This window comes from Crocodylus siamensis, chromosome 2, assembly GCF_052110815.1.
Source record: "Crocodylus siamensis isolate JL-2025a chromosome 2, ASM5211081v1, whole genome shotgun sequence".
Taxonomy (NCBI): domain Eukaryota; kingdom Metazoa; phylum Chordata; order Crocodylia; family Crocodylidae; genus Crocodylus; species Crocodylus siamensis.
This window is the reverse complement of record NC_143396.1, coordinates 81,407,967-81,429,034: the sequence shown is the minus strand read 5'-3', so window position 1 is coordinate 81,429,034 and position 21,068 is coordinate 81,407,967. Positions and strand designations below refer to the sequence as shown.

Sequence of the window (21,068 nt, the reverse complement as noted above, 5' to 3'; positions counted from 1 at the left end):
CCCTGATATATTTCATGTACCATTCAAAGAAGTCCCAGGGAAACTGTGGAGAAGCCTGATCTGAGTGACGCTGGGAGAAGGATCAACTTCCTCACTGGGGAGATAACAACAGAGAGAGAATCTGACTGCTGCAACAGAGCAGAACCTAAGCGAGATGCACTTAAAAGGTTACAGAAGGTAGTGAGATCAGTGTAACTGTGTGGCAGTGAATGTCCTTGTGCCATCTGGGACAGATAGGGCTGTGTGCGTAAGGTGAAGAGTCTTACCCTGAGCGGTCCTTGCGAGACTGTTCCGAGTTGGAATTTTAGGGCATTTGTACACATGCTTGCACCACAGCACCGGGCGCTTTTAAAAGCACCCAGTGCTGCAGCACATGCAGTTGTATAAGTTGCAAAATGCATTTCAGCACTGAGAAAATGGTGGCAGCATGCTTTGTAACTAAAACACCTCAAAGATGTTTTACTTCAAAAGTGCACTGCTGCCATTTTTTGTGTGCTGATACACATTTCGATTATACAGCTGCATGCAACACAGTGCAGTACAGAGTAGACTCAATTAATTGAGTTTGCTCTGACCCACCAGATCTCTGGTGCATCGTGGGATGAAAAGGAATGTGTATAAATGCCCTAAAGTTTTATTGTTGAAAGGGGTAGTTTTGTTATCAGGCTTCCATGCTGGGTTTCATGGAGTATATTACAAATTGCAGTTCTAATGTCTGTGTGTATAAATAAATCCAATGTGTTTGTAGCCTTTTGTTAAAACGAGGTACTCTTGGGAGAACCTAAGTCACCACAGCCACACACCCGCACTCCCTTGTGAGAGGGTTTCATATATTATATAATTGTACTGTTAATTCTATTATATTGTTTTAGCAACAGCTGTAAATAACCTACTGCTAACACCTTGTCCAACTCTCTGGGATACAGCTTCAATAGGCTGACTAGTTTTATATAAACAGACTCATGGTTAAGATCTACAATCTTCAATTTAAAAAAAAAAGTCTTTCTTGCCACATTTTTCAACTTATTATCATCTTTAGAACTGTTCATACCTATCGGAAAAATAGGACCTTTAAAAACTGCTTCAGTCAGAAATTCTGACTTCAGAGGATTTCTAAAAATAGCACCACTGTAATTCTATATCCTGGATCAGACCTTCTAAGAAATATAAGATATCATCATCACAATTCCAAATAAATGTTACGTTTTTCATGCATGAATAGCAATTGTATTATGGGGCAGGAGAAGAATCTGTCCTTCCTCTTCTATTCAAAGTATGAACCCACCATCCCCGAGTGAATTAATGCTAATGTTACTTGAAGTTCTGTCCACAGATGCAACTTCATGAAGAGATATGCCATTCAAAGCCATTGGTAAAATTTTAAATGATTTTTAAATAAGCTTTCCCCATTGCTAATTTTAAGATATTTTGTGACTTTCATATGACCATTTTGACTAGAAATTCTTAGGGGTGCACAGCCATAGTAATAGCTTGAAAGAACAGTTCTTCATCCTCACTATTCCCAGCCATCTATCAAAAGGTCTGAGCAGCTTCTTCCTTTTCTGTGCTTCTCATGGTGATCAGTCCTCAAGGGGTGCTAATTCTTTGCTTACAGCCAGTTTCTTTAACAGAGCTAGCTCACAGCAAGCCACTGCTGCCATCTCCCTCACCCCATCCCTCCGCTGACTGTTTTCTATTCCCCCACAGTGCTGACCCTCCTGCAGAAATACCACAGACGTCTCCCACCACATTACAACAGAAATCTGCACCTTGTAGGCTGGATCAGATTGTTTGGTGGGCCATATATGACTCATGGACTATAGGTTGCCAACCCCTATTCTACAGGTGGCACCAATCCTGCACAATAGATACTTGCACAAAACTTTCCTCAAATTGTGTTTCAATGCTCAATTCTACTTCTACCAAGAAAGGACACACCAAAGCATCTAAGCCTTTAAAATAAATTTTCTTGTCTCCGGTTTTCCTTTTTCCAGACTGCTGGCTTGTTATCAGAACACCTATAATCATCTAGGCTTCATCTGAAGTCTACTTTGGACAGGCCCATTGACAATGCGGTTTGCTCCCAGGGGACCCCAAACAGGTCTAGCCCATCCCCATGTCTCTCTATTATTAAGGAAAAACAGGCTTGCTCTTTTAAATCTTTCCGAGTTTCTCTGAACACATTTTTCTCTACTAACTTCCAAGGGTGCACATGCCCCCAATTTTCTAGAATATCTGGATTTGGAATAAGGCTGTGCCAAATCATAAATATGCCTCAGAAGACTGATAAATCAGGTTATAGGTTAAAAACAGAATTCTGATGCCCAAGACTCCTTCCCTAAATTCAAAGATATGTTGAGCCCACCTACACATTCAAATTAAAGCTGAATAGAAACCAGCTAAAAAGTTTACACATTCTCAATAACTAACTTTATACCTGACTGGCTCTTTTTATAGCTGGATGGAAACTGTTATGGTGTGATGATTACTTTCCACATATGGCTAGTTTAACTGTATTATTTGATTAGCCAGTGAATTGGCTAATCTATGTAATATGTGGCAGCGGGCTTAGAAACAGATCTGAGCTTCAAATCTCAGGCACATACATTTTAGGTTCACATCTTTATAACACTAAACATTGCTTCTTCTCTTTTAAATACATGACTAATGCCATAGCAATTGATATACTGTGTTACCAAGCTAAAAAAAATAAAGATGTCAAAAATAGCTGGGTAACAAACAATTTAGCAAAGTAAGGTATTGCTTACGGTGACTATGGATAGCACAGGATGAACATTAAAAAATAAAAGAATAACTCTCTGTTTAGGACTGTATCTAGAACTGATCATTATGAGAAAATTAGTTTCCCATGAAATGGGAACAGTTATAAAGAAATCCAAGTTACCCCCTTCCCCGTCCACCCCTAGCTACACCTATTATATTAGAGCCAGGAAATTATTTGGAACCATTTGATCAGATGAAGCTTCTTTTAGCCAGCCTTCAAGATTCTAGCTTTACTTGTTGTTAGGAACTTTTAACCTACTCTATTGATTACATCAGTAGAGTCTAAATTCTATATAGTGAACTTATAAGGCATCCCAGAAACTGCTCACCATGCAGGTACCAGATCTGTAAAGAGCTAATTCCAAAAACACTGAGACTCAGTGTTCTACTACCACCACCACTGTGTCTGCTGCTGCCATTATAAAGACTGTGCTGCATAGCACAGACATGCAAGTAAGTGGCCTAAGTGATCAATCCATGGGCTAATGCACTGATAATAACAAAGTAATAAAGCTTAATGAAGTGTGAACATCTGCTTCTATACAAAAGGCAAAGATTTTTTAGGGCAGTGGTCACCAACCAGGGGATCTCGATCCACAGGTAGATCTTGGAGCCCCTTGGAGTTGATCCAAGTCTGGGGTGGGGGGGCTGAATGCCTGCGTGCATGCCCGTGCATGTGTGCCTCAGCCCAGTAGGTCAGTCTGTGGGGGAGGGAAGGGGCAGGGGCTAGATTAAGGCCCCCATGGTGAGGGACAGTGCCACAGAGACAGGAGCAGGTGTAGTTGAGTGGGGCCCCAGCCAGGTAGGACTTACTTGCTGAGGAGGTGCACCCCCAAATAAATTTTCTCCCTCTGCTTTGATCTACACCCCCCTTCTCTCCCCGTACACTTACCTAATGGGCAGTAGGGGTCAGTGGGTGGCAGTGACACAAGGTAGATCTTGGGTTGCTTTTAAATGCCAAAGGTGATCTCCTACTTAAAAAGATTGGATACCACTATCTTAGGGTGATCTCTTTTACTGAACTAGATAGGTAGTCGGGATAGAGCTCAGCAAGTTTTCAAATGCAAGCTATATTTCTTCAGGTCTCATTTGCATCTATATGCACACTGAATGTAGCTCCTTGAACAAGACAAAATCAAGTTTAATGAGGTGACGAGCTGAGCCACATTGTTTTAGCACAAATAAAAAGGAGCCAATGCATTCAAATAGTTTCAAACAGTGCTCTTTAATATAGAGATCAATATGATTTAGCAAATGACTTGTGCTTCTTGCACAATTTAAACGGTGGCTTGTGTTAATCATGGGTGCCTTAAATAACTGAATGACTTACAGGGGTATATGATAATTCATTTAGTGTCATCTAGGTTAAGTCAGACAAGACTATGGTGATCATCTCCACTTACATGAAAGAGTTTTCTTTGATCACAAGTATGTTGGATTTTCTTCCTAAAGTCTAGACCAGGGGTTTTCAACCTTTTTCAATGAGTGTACCCGAGCAGCCGGGTGCAGAGCAGGGAGGGGGGCAGGTTGCTCATGGTCAGACTTGGAGGTGGGGGGGAAGGGGAGCAGTGTGCGGTCAAACGTGGAGTGGGAGGGGGAGGGTTGGCAGCAGTCACATACAGAGCAGCGGCACCACAGGGTGGTGGGTGGCAATGGCAGCCACCACATGTGAGCTTCCCCCCAACCATGTCTGTCCACAGAGGGGAGCCTTTGACCTCGCCCTCCCGGCCCTGCTCCTGGAAGGCGGTGGTGCAAGGTAGTGGGTGGCACCATTCCATTCCCGCTTGCCCGCACGTACCCCCTAGGGCCTTCCCAAGTACTCCTGGGGGTATTCATACACCCAGCTGACAACCCCTGGTCTAGACTCTAGCTTCATCTACTTGTAGTAGCTTTCTAATAAATGATTAGCTAACAATTACCAAACAAGAATGCTCCCAAACAGAAATCCATCCATGCATCCATCCTTGATAAATGAAAGTCTAAGTAAACTAAGAAGTCAAATACAACAATAATGTCTATGGGAATGATTTACCTGCCTCTGAACTCTTTCCAAATCAATCATCAAAATGCAATAGTTTCTGATCCCTAACAACATTTGACATTTTCAATCATAAATATCACCATAAAGCCAGAGCCAGCATAAATATCTATGCTTACTGTTGGGTAGCATTCAATTCTCAACCTCCAGCTCACTTCAAGAAATGTTGGTTAACTCACACGAGGTCTCTCACAGAATACAAACTACTGTGGTAGATAACTGTTCCCTTGCCCCAAAGAAATCAACAGGATCAGTTGAGCCTATTGTTCTTTCCAACCTATTTTCTGTAAGTTGTGATGTGCCACATTATACCTGATGACTTCTGACTTCATGTACTTGATCCAAAGCCTACTGAAATCAATGGGAACACTCCAATGGCTTCCAACGTAAATGTATCAAACTCTATATTCACACTCAGGCAGATGCAGTTGGAGCTGTAATAGAAATATCATAAGTGTTTATTCTTTCTTTTTCAAATGGACTAAACTACAGAATCTCAAAAGACCCATTGCTCAGTCCAAAACTTTTCAAAGGGAGATATGTTATTGATACCGTGTCCCTTTCTTTGAAAACTTATTCTGTCATATATTTCCATTGCTTTATATTCTTCAAAAGAAAAGAACATAGGGAGTAATTCTGTTTTCTTTGTCTTTGGGGCAGCTTCTCCTTGCCAGTTCAGTATTCATTTTGTTAAAACTGTATGCTGTTTTCCTCCCTTGCCTCTGAAGTAGAACTTTTAGAAATAAAGTAACTGAATAAAACAGAATGATGTGACCTCTGGGATATCCTTTAAAATAAAATCCTCTTAAATTGTGCATGCAGAAATCCTACAGGGAATGATCAACTTCTTCAAATGTTGACCTTAAAAGATAATTTGAAAAAAATCCTGATTCTTATATGAGACAGCAAACTGGATTATAAACCTGTTTAAAACTTTCATCTACTCATTCATTCAGATGAGATAATCCTGCTGAAAAGGCAAAACTATGATAATATTATAATCACTTATCCCCTAAAAACTCAGTTTACATTCATCTTTGTTTAATGATTTCAAGTCATCCCTTTTACCAGTAGAGCGCAATCAGAGTTGCAAGAGTTCATATACATGGTAAATCTTGACATTAATAATAGTAGAAACAAGGCAAAAACCTTTTTTGACCGGATTGGTAATTCAATGGGCATTCATCAAGAATGCGTCTCTGACTTGTCTGCACTTATGCCAATGTCAAATATTGATTTTTTTTCCATTGAAAAATTATGTCACTATTAGTAATCTCAATACAAATCTGTTTTTCAATAGCCTGAATTTTAGGAAATAAATTTGTGTTAGAGTTGAATGCTCTTCATTTAGCATTCAGATAATTATAAAGGTGATGCCATGCTAATGAGGCAGAGCTTACAATTTGATACAACTGAGTAACTGCTGATGCTTGCTTGCAAGGTAGCTACAGTACTTGATCTTGCAGTATCAGCAAGAACTGCAGTTAAAACGGATGCCACAGTTAATTTCATGGATCTAGGTGCCTTCAGGGAAGAAGCTGATATTCTTTACATGAAGAGATTAATGTTTTATTTAGTAGATTTATGGCATGTTAGAGTAATCTGTAGCTGGACTATAAAAATACAGGGGAAAAAAATAATACAATGAATATTGTATTCCAAGAAACAGTTGTAAAATCCAGATCTGACTAATTATAAGAAATCATTTACAACCAAAATATAGATTATTTATTCAACTATTTTATTGCATACATTACAGCACTCAACATCACACCTTTTTTTTTTAAAGCGGGTGAAGGAAATGTTATCAGTCAAAAATGTGAAGTATGCTTACTGGCAGGGAATTTAAGAGACAGCTAATACTAATATATTTTTCACTTAGTTTTTACTCATAAAAACTCAACTTTGTGTCTCCCAACCTTCACAGGAAAGCTATGTTTTTCTAGTAAATAACTAGTCACAGTCACATACCCAATTTACTAGAATCCAAAATGAGTTTTTTTCCCCATTCAACATGGTGCCACCAATATCTCCCAGACTGGGGGCAGAGCCAGAGGCAGAACCATTGTATTGGGTAAGCAGTGGCAGGAGTGGAAAGGAGGTGGGAGAGGACACAAGGTGGAGGGGCAGGTAGCAGGAGAATAGGAAATTGCAGGGGGGCAAGTGCCAAGGGGCAGAAACCAGCAGGGAGCGAATGGCCATGAGAGGCAGGCACCACAAGGGCAAGTGCTGGGGCTGGTTTTGTTCAATATTTTCATCAACAACTGGGAAGATGGGATGGAGTGTACCCTCAGCAAAGCCTACAGATGACACCAAGTACTGGGGGGAGCAGTGCTTGTATTGGAGGGTAGGGTTAGGATTAAGAGAGACCTCGACAAATTACAGGATTGGACCAAAAGAAATCTCATGAGGGTCAATAAGGAGAAGTGCAAAATCCTGCACTTAGGACAGAACGAATCGCATGCACTGGTACAGGCTGGGAACTGACTGGCTACGCAACAGTTCTGCAGAAAAGGACCTGGGGGTAACAGCGGACGAACGGAGATTTTTTGGGCCAATACCAATGGCTGATTTTTAACGAGCCATATATGCTGATACTGATCTGATTGCCTATAATGTGGCTCAGCAGCTTGGAGAGCATCGATATTAATGGCCAATAAGTCTGTTGTGGGGGAAAGGACATGTGGGGGGAGCAGATTAAGGCCCCCATGATGGAATGGGGCTGGAGCTGGTGCTACCCAGCTGGAGTGGGACACAGCTATGGCTTGTCTGGGGAGTGCAGATGGGGGGCTGCTCCTGCCATTATGTGCACCCCATGAGGGCACAGGGGGCCTGTGACCCCTGGAGCTGTGTTCAGGGCAAGGGTGACCTGCTGCTGCGGGCCAGGGCTGCGGCCAGAACCAATGCTAGGCTCTTCCCAGTGGGGGGGCTGGGCCAGGCTGTGCTCAAGGCAGGTGGTGGTAGTGCCGTGAGGTCTACAGTGAATTTGTGTGTGGCTGTAGTCTTCCCCCCATCCCCCATTGTATGAGGTATCAAATAAAGATGTTTGAAAATGTAATGTCTTCTGTAACTTGCATCTGTGAAACTCCCAGCCCATCTCTGTTTTCAGAATGGGAGGGGGAAAAGGGAGAGAAGGAAGTTCAGTCTGGGTGTTTTTTTAGCTGCCCCCCAGAGGGTGGGGTGAGTTTACTGGAGCCACTCTGAGGTGGGGGGAACTCCAATTCACCCACCCAACCCTTCAGCACCAGCTGGGGAGCCCCAAGAATGAGCTCCCTCTGCTGTCTTTCCCACTCCCATTCTGAAAACAGTGAGCACTGTCAAAAAGCCCTGGGCACTGCTGTTGGAACCTATGATGTTCTAGCCAGCAGCTAGACTCATCTCCCCCCTGGAACCAATAATGAACTTCTGTTTGATCTGGGGTAATGTTGCAACTTAGAACACTTTGCAAGAATCATTCTGAGCTACAGCTGGGAGCTGAACTTCTGGCTGCACCCAGTATGATACCGAAAGGAAGTGGAATAGCATCCAAACTCTGCTTACACCCCAGAGAGGTGTAATCTATTAGGTATACTTTAAACAGTATGCATGTTTAAAATGCCTACTATAGCATAGCATCAACATGAATACAAAGCACAAACAGCCATGGTCACATCAGGCATTTTTACACATGCAAGTGCCACAGCTTTCAAAAGCACCCAGTGCTGCAATGCTTGCAGTTGTATAAGCAGCGAAATGTACATCACCACTGAGAAAATGGTGGCAGTAGGCTTTTGAACTAAAACACATAGAAGGTGATTTAGTTCAAAAGCACATCAACACCATTTTCTGTGAGCCTGTGTCCATTTTGCAGCTTATACAACTGCACGTGGCACAGCGCAGTTCGCATCAGCTCGTGTGTGGAGAAGACTTGATTGAGTCTTCTCCAAAGTGTCAGATCTCTGGCACATTGCAGGACAAGAAATTATGTGTATAAATGCCTATTCTCTCAGAAGTGCAGTTCCTAATGTATAGCTCAACCAAATGCCCAAGCTCGACAGAGTGCTGGAAGTTTAGATGCAGCCTTGTGCTTAACATTTCTTATGGGATAGTTCTAGGTGACTCCCCGAATGGTTATGAGAGTTCCGCTGATTTTATTTAATGATTAATAAGATCTTAAAGTTAAATATGTGTTTATAATACTGGGTCTCAATTCTTCTATCTTAAATCAGAACCTCAACAAAAAAGAACAAGTGGGGAGAATGATGGTGATGCGTACAAGGCCAAAACAATATTCATTTTTGCATTTTCTTTGGATCAAGGCTTAAACAGTTTTTTATGACAAATCTTTTCTTCTAAAAAAAAAAATCAAAGATTATTTTTTAAAATTGGTAGCATATATATTTTTGCAGCAATGACAAAAGTAAATGAATACCTGTTTTTATTTCCCTGGCTCTCAATCATCCATGTAGAATCTAAAGTGATATTTTGAACATGATTTTTTTTTACTGTACATAATAGAAGAATTGATTTTTTAACAGTTCTTTAAGTAAGAGGAGGGTTGATAACAACGTAGAAAAGTAGCGCTGGAAAGGATCTCTGGTGGTTGTTTAATTCCACACCCTGCCTAAGGAAGAATAACATCCCAAGCAAATCCTTGTCTAACCTATTACTAAAACTGCAGGCAACTCTGTCACACAACCACAAAACACAGCTCCCTAATCTGCTACAGGTAAAGCAGGGGGCAAACAGTGGCCAACATCCTGCTGCTGCAAGGGTTGTTAAAATATTCTTGAGAGATCCAAGGAAGAGGGCTGCATCCTTCTCTCCCTCCCCCACAACATAGGAAGGCAAAAACCATACCAATCTGTCCATGGGGTAAAATTCCTTTCTGACCCCAATTGTAGCTGATGGTCTGACCCTGAGCCAAGGGACAAGACCCTCTAGCCAGGAACCTCTTGGTTTTAGTCCCAGCAGCAGGAACATTAGCACACCCCAATCAAAATCACCCAGCCTTGGCGGTGGCCAATACCCACTGCATCTGAGGAAGGCAAAAAAAAACAAAAAAAAGGCCCTGACATGCCTTAACAGGAGGGGGAAAAGTCCTTCCCAGCCCCAAACAACAACCAGCAAAGCCCAGAAGCCTGGGAAATACCCATGCTAGGGTATAGACATCCGCTAGATGACCAATGCTTGTATAAACTCTTCTTGAACACCTCCAGTGTTGGAGATTTCACAACTTCCCAAAGAGTCTATTCCACTGCCTCACTGTTCTAATCAGGTGCATCTATACATGATACTATCATCACAGCAACACGCGATGATGATGTAGTGTCTGCGGGCAAAAACCATGATGCCATTGTTGCATCTCCATAGCAACACATTCCTTTATTATAGCACATTGCTACGATGATGTAGGGGATAAAAATAACCGTACGCTGCCAGCACAGCACAGTATGGGAAGACAGTACTAAATGACGGTGCTGTAAAAACAGCGCCATAGGGGCATGTGGAGACATGCCTACAGGGAAGAACTTTTTCGTGATATCCTAATACTTTCCTTATACTTTGCTGCAACTTTAAGCCATTGGTCCATGTCCTGCTCTCTCCTGCAGAGAGAAAAGGCATTCTTCCTCATTTTTATGCCAGCCCTGACATGCTTTTAATGGCAGCCTTGGCAGCTGTCACTTCTTTCTTGCATAACAAGACTTCGGCACATATGGCTAAGAGTCTTTTGTAAACGTTAACTTTGAAAAAGAAGGTCTGCCCAAGAATAAAACAGCAATTTAATTCTTTATTCTAAAATCTGACATGCATCATAACTAAAAGTAACTAAAAGCCATTCAGAGAGGGACATCTTATCTCTAACCTCATTTCTTTGTGCATGTTGATTCAGGTTAATAAACAATCACTTTTTACATGTGCCCATTTTAAAGTGATAACAAAAAAAAATTAAATATCAGCCAACACAAATTTGCACTTATACAATCCCAGGTTCAACTAATAATTTTAGCTTTTGAAATACAGCCATTTCTGGGAAGATACTGCAGGTTTCAGCAGATATGACTACCCAAGTTGAAGGCCCATGAAATAAACAGGGAAAAAGAAATGGGTAGAAATCAAATTACTTAAACTGAAATTTGAAAGAGACTGCTGTGGGATTGTTAAATACAAGAGGCAAGACTTCTGTTCTTATCTAAAAGAAACCCAATACACTGTCCGGTTTAAAGGCAGAACCCTGCTGACCAATAATATTGCTTCTAGGTCTCTGACTCCTGTGCTGCTCTGACAGTCTGTCCTGCTGATAAGACAATTAAAGCGTAAGTGGCATAACTGCAGATCATATAAATGAGACAATGGAAGGTATGGGCAATTAACCTAACTGCAAAGAATTACCTGCCAAAGTAGCCATTTCCCTACTAATTACTTATCTTTTATGACCAGTAAACATACTAATATTAAAAGTAATTACATGTTGAGAATATAAAAAGAGTACAAATAAAAATGTTGTTGTAGCCATCTCAGAAATGGAGAGTGAAATGGGGCAGCATTTTGTTAAAATGAAATATGTACAGGAAGATAATGCTGATCCAGATGCTTACCATACAGTCTGCATTTTTAAATTTATTTTCAGTAGAACTGGAACATACTTATAAAGCCTTTAATGTATCATAAGACTGCCGAAGCCTCCCTCATTTACATAATTAAGGCAATTATAACTATTATAATTGAATCCAACACCACCACTTCAGTGGTCTGAACTATATTTAAGCTTCCATAAATCCATAAATGCTGTTTGGTAGAACACAACAGAAGCCAAGAAAAACATTCTAAATACTGAACTAAAGTGTGTTTTTATAACTAGCTGAAGTAATTTAATAAATATAATTGTCATAAAGTCTGACAGTGGTAAATAAGTTAGTTCTATAACTATTTGGTCATTTGGGGACTCCAGTATTTAAATGTAGTCACTAGCTAATGCTTCTATGTTCATGTATTGATAAAAAATACAATTTTTAAAATAACTGACTACTTTATTCCAACACAAAAGCTTCTCTTAATTTTCTTCCCACCCTGATGCAGTGTACATGCACACACACAAATGGACAGAAACACATACTTATATGATTCAATTAACACAATAAGATTTATATAAGGATTTTTGTCTTTGTTTTTCCCAAAGAAAATTTAGTCTTCATATTTTTCACTATGAAGAAGGATGAACACACACATGCACACACTGCCTACGGAATATATCCAGGCTAGTCACCTTTTTCAAAGTAAAAACATTCACATTACTCTTCTCCACACTCAATTTCCTTTCATATAAACGTATATGAATACACTTTAGCTAGTAAAGGAAGTAAATTTACATGATAATGTCCTAAATTACATCATCTACCTTGAAGGGTTTTTTAATCTTATATGACTAAAACAGAGTGACTGTGTATGACTTGAAAGTCAGAATTTATTTAAGTTGGCATATGTCTCGTGCTAGTTATAGTAAATTGGATATGCTCCATCAAAGGTGTTTTAAAAATTCCAGTGAGGCACAATCTGTAAATACAGTAGCCACTGTAATGGTGGAAGTCAGATTGCTCCTGAGTGTGCTGTTGATTTATAGCAGTGGCCGATAGTGGAGCCTCTGGCAGTCAATCCTGGGCTGGGGGAGGCTGAGCACATGTGTGCATGCATGCATGCACAGCCCCCTCCCAGACCAGCAGGTCAGTTGGCGGGGGAACGGAAGGAGTGGGGACCAGATTGAGGCTCCCACGGTGAGGGACAGAGTACAGGAGCAGGCTAGTGAGTGGGGCCCCGGCCAGGCAGGTATTGGGAAGATCAAGCCGGAGTGGCTCATACAGGGCCTGGGGGGGATCCCGCTGCTGTATATGCCCTGGTGTGGGCTCCGGGTAGCATGTGCTCCCCCATCCCTGCCCAGCGGAGGCCTGATGCCACATGCATCCAGCCACTCCCTGGCCAGCTGCAGTGGGACTTGGGGTGCAAAGCCCTGCCCGCAGTGGAAGATGCTTCTGCCATGCATAGATCAGGGGGACATGTGCCCCCCCCAAACACAGGGCAGCAAGGGCAGCTGCAGTAGTGGTGAGGAGTGGGGCTGGAGCAGGGGCAGGCCCTGCACAGCTGAGATGGGGCAGGATGGAGCTTCTTGGGGGGGCATAGGTACTCACCCCAAGAGGGCACGGGGGGGCGTGTGCTCCCAGAATTGTGTGGGGTGGAGTGGGTTGTAGCTGCGAGCTGAGGCAGAGCTGTTTCTGGCATAAACTGGGGGCATGCTCCAATTGGGTCAGGTGGCAGCAGCGCTGGGAGCAGAGCTATGGGGGGGCTGTAGGAACCCAAAAATTCTCTGTAGCCCCTCCAAAACTCCCTCCCAGTGCCACCACCACCCAGCCCTACCACAGCGCAGCCCCAGCCTCCACTGGGAATGGCTTGGCGCCACCTCTCAGCCCCAGCCCACAGCAGCAGCCTGCCCTTCCCAATGCAGATCCAGGGCACACAGCCCCCATGCTCTCAGGGGGTGGAGTGGGGAAGAGGCTGAGGCTGGGATGTGGTGCTGGGCTGCTCCTAGCAAGGCTGGGGCTGGGCTTCGGTTGGACCAGGTGGCAGTGGTGTTGGAAGGGATGGGCTACAGTGAATTTTTGACTGTTGCTGCCCAGCTCAATCACAGCATGGCCCCAGCCTCCACCGGGAACAGCCCAGCCCCAGCTTGCAGCTGCATCCCATCCCGTCCCGCTCTACCCTGTGCAATTCTGGGGGCACGCCCCCCATTCCTTACTGGGTTGAGTGCCCCCTGAACAAGCCACCCACAGCTCCATCCTGCCCCTCCCACTCCAGCCCCACTCCCCTCCATCACTGCTGCTGGGGGTGCAGATTGAGGCCCCAGTGGTGAAGGAGGGAGTGGGACCAGGGCTGGGGCCTCAATCTGCCCCCAGAAATTGCCCTTTCCCTTTCCCCCACAAACTTTCCTGCTGGAGAGGCTTGCCCTCAAATAATTGTTTTCTCCCTCTGACTCAATCTGCCTCCCACTTCCCTCCCCACAGACTTACCTGCTTGGGGGGGGGGGGGGAGGGCGGGCGGCAGCACAGGATAGAGCTACAGTTCCTTTTAAATTCTAAAAGTGATCTCTGATTTATAATGTTTGGAGACCACTGATCTATAGGCAGTCACTAACCTTGCTGCAAAACACCCAACCTAATATTATCTATTGTATTTGTAGGCTGTGCATCACTGCAGTTTGGAGACACTTTTGACTTCATATTCTAGGTCAGCATTTTCCAACCACTGTGCTGCAGCACACCGCTCTGCCGTCAGGCATGAACGGGTTGCTGTGGAATTTTGGGGAGCTATGCCCTCCGTCTGTCAGTCCATCTGCAGCAGCAGCAGGCAGCGGGCATGGCTCCATCCAATGATTCAGTTGCTGCACCACCCTATAGCCAGTGATTCAAGAGCTCCGCATGTGGCCACAGTCCCCACTCGACACACATTGCACCTGGCCATGCGCCACCCCACATCTGGTATGCTGCAATGGGTTTTTTTTCACGTAAGTGTGATGTGGAACGGAAAAGGTTCAGAAACTCTGTTCTAGTTTACCAGCCAAATTCTCCTTTGCTTAGCAAGAACTGGAAGCCACTCACCAAAGGCTGCCCACAATGCTAGTATGGCCCTGAAAGACAAGAAAGAGAGAAGACTGCTGCTTGGAAAGAGAATTATAACTGTGAACAAAGAAATTGTCTCCTTTTATCTGATCCCTACGTATTCAGGTAAACAGGAATGTGTGCATGTTCTTTGTAAATAAATAGGGCTGCATCAAGAAAATATTTAACTCATCATAAATTTTTCTTCCTGGCAGTAGCAATCAGTGAGAAACCTATTATAGATGTGAGTATTGATAAGAGAAGAAACATGCAGAATACAAAGAGATTTGGTGAAACAATTAATTTACATACATAATGCTATTGCTTTCAGTTTCACATTATTTCTTTATAGGCATGGTTTCTTAAGTTAAAGATTTAGCTCCTACAAATGCCTTCTACATTATATAATATAGGGCAGATTTTTCATAAACACATAATATGAATGTCTGCTTGTATTTCAGCATATTTTTTTCTTTTCAACATGATATTATGTACCCTGGAAGCCTTCCCCTTCCTCCACCTTTTTGCCACAATACTGATGCCTCCACTATTACTTGTATGAATAATACAGAAATTACAGTAGTTCTGAAATTGTATCCACATTTTGGAGGAGTAAATGTCTGTTGTCATTGTACAACTGCTGCTATTTTCTCTTTTGAATAATTAGTTCTACCATTTCCAATTTATGACATACATTTATAACTGAAATATTTCTTCTTCATGGTTCTGGGAGTGCACACAACATTTTTCTCATGTCTCTCCACCCAATACTCTCCACCCTGTCCAAAGAAAGAAGATATCTTAAAAAAAACCCTATATTTTAAGATGTAATATTAGAATTAACTACTGTGGTTGGTCAAAAAAAATGTTTTCAGAAAAAAATCCATAAAACAAAAATAAAACTCAAATAAAATATTGAACACCACCAGCACCATAGACCACATCTCACCATCTCTAGGTCATAGTCTTTCTTACTATAGTGGTTGTATTTTTCTATAGTATGTCCCTGTTGGGTTCTGTGTAAGATTCATAGATTCATAGATGCTAGGGTCGGAAGGGACCTCAATAGATCATCGAGTCCGACCCCCTGCATAAGCAGGAAAGAGTGCTGGGCCTACATTACCCCAGCTAGATACACATCCAACCTTCTCTTGAATACCCCCAGGGTAGGGGAGAGCACCACCTCCCTTGGGAGCCCGTTCCAGACCTTGGCCACTCGAACTGTGAAGAAGTTCCTCCTAATATCCAATCTAAATCTGCTCTCCTCTAGCTTGTGGCCATTATTTCTTGTAACCCCCGGGGGCGCCTTGGTGAATAAATACTCACCAATTCCCTTCTGTGCCCCCCTGACGAACTTATAGGCAGCCACCAGGTCGCCTCTCAACCTTCTCTTGCGGAGGCTGAAAAGGTCCAGTTTCTCTAATCTCTCCTCGTAGGGCTTGGCCTGCAGGCCCTTAACCATACGAGTGGCCCTTCTCTGGACCCTCTCCAGGTTATCCGCATCTTTCTTGAAGTGCAGCGCCCAGAATTGCACGCAGTACTCCAGCTGCGGTCTGACCAGTGCCCGATAGAGGGGAAGTATCACCTCCTTGGACCTATTTGTCATGCATCTGCTGATGCACGATAAAGTGCCATTGGCTTTTCTGATGGTTTCGTCACACTGCCGACTCATGTTCATCTTGGAGTCCACTAGGACTCCAAGATCCCTTTCCACTTCCGTGCCACCCAGCAGGTCATTTCCTAGGCTGTAGGTGTGCTGGACATTTTTCCTCCCTAGATGCAGCACTTTGCATTTCTCCTTGTTGAACTGCATTCTGTTGTTTTCTGCCCACTTGTCTAACCTGTCCAGGTCTGCTTGCAGCTGTTCCCTGCCCTCCGGCATGTCCACTTCGCCCCATAGCTTAGTGTCATCTGCAAACTTGGACAGAGTACATTTCACCCCCTCGTCCAAGTCGCTGATGAAGACATTAAAGAGTATCGGTCCAAGCACCGAGCCCTGCGGGACCTCACTGCCCACACTCTTCCAGGTCGAAACCGACCCATCCACCACAACTCTCTGGGTGCGACCCTCCAGCCAATTCTCCACCCACCGGACTGTGCAGTAATCCAAGTCACAGCCCCTTAACTTGTTCACCAGTATGGGGTGGGATACCGTATCAAAGGCCTTCCTGAAGTCCAAGTATACGACATCCACCCCTCCTCCTGCGTCGAGGCGTTTTGTGACCTGGTCATAAAAAGAGACTAGATTGGTCAGGCACGATCTACCTGCCACGAACCCGTGCTGGTTTCCCCTCAGCATAATTTGTCCTGCCGGGCTCTCACAAATGTGAGCCTTGATGATTTTCTCAAAGATTTTGCCAAGGATGGAAGTGAGACTGACTGGCCTATAGTTACCCGGGTCCTCCTTCCTCCCCTTCTTGAAAATGGGAACCACATTGGCCCTTTTCCAGTCCTCCGGGACTTGACCCGTGCACCACGAGCGTTCAAATATTCCCGCCAGTGGCTCTGCAATGATGTCGGCCAGTGCCTTCAGTACCCTCGGATGGAGCTCATCCGGGCCTGCCGACTTAAAGGCATCCAGTTCCTCCAAGTGACCCTGCACCACCTCAGGGTCCACGCATGGAAGTCTGGTGCCTTGCTGCTGCCTCCCTACACTCCCAGTGAGAGACTTGTCATGCCTCTCGCTTAGGAACACTGAGGCGAAGAACTCGTTGAGGAGTTCAGCCTTGTCCCCTCTGTCCGTCACCAATTGTTTCTGCCCATTTAGCAGGGGTCCTATTCCTCCCTGGGCCTTCCTTTTACTCCCTATATATCTAAAAAACAATTTCTTATTGTCTTTTACTTGGGTTGCCATCCTCAGCTCCATGGTAGCTTTGGCCTGTCTAACTGCCTCCCTACAAGCACGAGCAGAAGAGGTATATTCCTCTTTGGTGATCTCTCCCTGTTTCCACTTTTTATGTGCTCCCCTTTTGGCCCTTAGTCTGCCCTGGATTTCTCTGGTCAGCCAGGGAAGCCTCCTGGCCCCTTTCCCTCTTTTACCTCGCACGGGGATCGTCTCGCTTTGTGCTCGAAGGATAGCTTCCTTAAGGCACAGCCACCCTTCTTGGGCTCCCATCATTTCAAAACTACTACTCTGCAGTGCATCCTTCACTAATCGCCTGAGTTCGCTGAAATCAGCTTTCCTAAAGTCCAGCACGTTCACCCTACTGGTTACCTTACCCACTCGACGCCTTATGTTGAATTGGACTTTTAGGTGATCACTGTCCCCCAGATGGCTACCGATCTGTAGGTCCCCTACTATGTCATCCCCCGTTGCCAATACCAGAGACAGAGGCTTAGTTAGGCACCCTTGACAGAGGTTCCCAAGACTTGGGTGTGGGGGAAGGTAGTAAGACTCCAAGTGCTGGAGTCTTACCTTCCCACACATGGGCTGCTGCTGCTGCCACAGTGCAGGCTCTCTAGGTGAAGATGGGGTTTGCAAAGTGAACCCAGCCATAGCTTGGGGGTTGTTACCTGGATGACAGGTAAAATTGCACGTTGGCTACTGATAAAAAAGGCAAGAGACAGGTCTTACAGTCTGTTCCTTTATTGTTTATACACCAAAACAGAAAAACAAATACTTATCCCAAAGTCTATCTGGCTATCTATGACAGCACAACATAGATTTTTACCTATTCTGCATGGGGAGACTGGAGAGAACAGTGACATGCAGGCTGGCTGGAGGTCTTCTTAAATTTGCTGAGTTCTCCAAATTTTTCTCCAATGTATACCCTATATTTATAGATGCCTTATTCTAATATTCTAAAAACTGTTATGATAAAGTTATGATACAGCATATTTGCATTATTTAATTTAAGGTCTTGTGCCTCATTTAACTGAACCACATTACTGGTGTAGCTGGACTTATTGATTGCTTCTTTTACTTTGCTGACCAAATTGACTGTTATGTTTTCAAAGATTCACTCTATAGTCACTCAGAACAGGCTTCAGGACTTTATTAGCCATACTTCTGCAGCTTGGCCTAGGTCCCTTGAAAACAGCCAATATTGAAAACAGGAGATGCACTGCAGTTTCCTGGAACTCCAGTTTTTGGCCACAGATCTTCTGTGTCCCTCGTGTGTGAAAGAGGGGCTGGTTGATTTAATAGCTTCAAAACCTGTCCCATCTTTACTGGTCAACACTATATCACAGGGGCAGGCAAAATACAGCCTGTGGGCTAAAACCAGCCTGCCAGGCCATTCTAACCAGCTCATGGGGACCCTAAAAATTTTAGAAAATTAATATTTATTTGCCCCGGCAGCCTTTCAGAGCTGACAAGAACCAGGGGCAGTAGGACCCAGGGGGAGCCTCAGCAGGACTGAACAGCACAGCCCCACCCACCCCCAGCCATTTCACTCCCTTCCTGCCCCTGCCCTGCTCCAGCACCATGTGGCTGCTGGCTGCATCACCAGACCGGGAGCATGGGGCTGCGTGCGTGTGTGTGTGCAGGCAGGGGCAGTGTGTGTGTTGGGGGGGAGGCAGGGGCTGAGTGTATGCATGTGTTCATAGGCTGGGTCCCATATGCACACCCCACCAAACATATGCCCCCCCCACTGCCCTCACCCCCCTCCACACTGCCATACACACAGACCCCACATCCCCTCACACACCCCAGGTACCCTCACAAGTGCCATACCCACCCTCACCCCACATACCCATACATCCACAGCCCCCCACAAACCTGTACTCACCCCTCACAATATACAAGTGCCATACCCACCCTCACCCCACATACCCATACATCCACAGCCCCCCACAAACCTGTACTCACCCCTCACAATATACAAGTGCCATACCCACCCTCACCCCACATACCCATACATCCACAGCCCCCCACAAACCTGTACCCACCCCTCACAATATACAAGAGTAAGACTTCATTTTAAACTATGTGCAATCACCTCTAGATACACTACACAAATGCATGTAATATCAGGACAAAAATATATTTTTGAAATCAAATTAATAAATGCTGTAGATATCTTCTTTTTAGAATATAATTTGGTATTTTTAAGGTTCTGAGATGACAAAACCCCTTGCTGAAAGGAGTGCTTCCAGAGGCAAGGGGAGGGATTATTGGTGGCAAAGGTATGGGGTTAGGGGGAGGGACTTCTGGCTACAAGATGGTGACCAGGGGGTGGATCATCTGTCAAGGGGCAGGGCTACCAATACAGCCCTTGTCAGCTTGTCAAAACTCAGTAAGCAGCCTTTCACCCAAAATAATTGCTTGATGACATTATTTTACAGGCAAGGTTCCCTCTAAGGTGTGCGCGTGTGCAGCTGTGCACTAGTAAAAGTCTGGCCATGAACAAACTTTTTCAGGCCATGCACCCACCCAGAATGGAGCTGGGCTGTGGCATGGGACACTTATTAAAGGTAAGCTCCTCCCCTAGGGGAGGCAGAGGCAGGGGCTGGCATGGGCTTCACGGGCTCTGGGGAACTGCTCTGCTCCCCGCATCGCTTTGGGGAGCAAGGAGGCACGTGGCATCAGGGTTGGGAAGTAGAGCAATTCCCAGAGCTGGTGGAGCTTGCAGAGCAGTTCCCTGAAGCCGGTGGAGCCTCACTTGGGGCAGGCAGCAGCTCCTCCCTGAGGTGAGGCAAGGCAGGATTGGAGGCTGGGGTGGGGGCTGGTGCAGGCTCCACTGCCCTGGGGAACTGCTCTGCGGGCTCCAGGAAGTGCTCCACTCCCCAGCCGTTATGCTATGTGCCTCCCTGCTCCCTGAGGCAACACAGGGGAGTGGAGAAGTTTCTCGGAGCCCGCATCAGCCTCCAGGCCCCAGTCCCCAGTGGAGCCTCACTTGTGGTAGGCAGGCTCTGGCTCTCCGGGCCCCAGCCCTCCAGCCTCCAGGCCCCACTGCCTGCCCCAGGTGAAAAGTGAGCTTACCTTTGGTACGTGTCCCATGCTGCACCTAAAGGGGCATGTGGGGCCAAAGCAGAGCGCTCACAGACCGAAGTGGTGTGCTCACAGACTGCTATTCCTTAGAGAGAACATTGTTTACAGGCACCTGTGTGTGCAGGGTTTGTTGAAGCTTCTCTATGTGAAACCATAACATGAACCATGAGTACTGTGGTGAGTCTTTTGGTGGCACAGTGCACCTAGATGAGCTTCACTCAAAAGATGCATGGGTCAAGTAAATATCCTTGGTCCATGCTTTTTCACCTAAGATGGTGGAGCTATACATGTTGATTCTTCTTGGAAATCGAAGTAAGATTTATATATAGTAAAATCTCTGTTATCTGGCATCCCCAGGGTAAGGGGATTGCCGATTGATGTAAAAATTCTGTAATTCAGATAATGCAGAGTGGTGGTGGTGGCAGGGGGTGGCCGCACACAAAGCAGGGGTTGTGGTGGCAGCCATCCACGAAGCAGTGGCAGTGCAGGGTAGTGGATGGTGACTGCTACCACTGTGTGCAAGCTTTCCCTAGCACCTCTCTCCTTGTCTGGCTAGATGGCCGGAAATTTAAATGCTGGGTAGTGGAGATTTTACTGTGGTAAACATATCTGGACACTTGAGTAATAAACAATAAAAATGTCTCCATTAAAGTTTCTGCTATTTTACAAATACAGAAATGAATGCCTG

At 44.7% G+C, this 21,068-nt stretch overlaps 1 protein-coding gene across 1 annotated transcript in view; it reads right to left on the bottom strand.

The window, feature by feature from the left end:
* SPOCK3 (SPARC (osteonectin), cwcv and kazal like domains proteoglycan 3) overlaps window positions 1-21,068 on the bottom strand; it is a 513,922-nt gene that overhangs the window by 112,628 nt on the left and 380,226 nt on the right. The window lies entirely within an intron of this gene.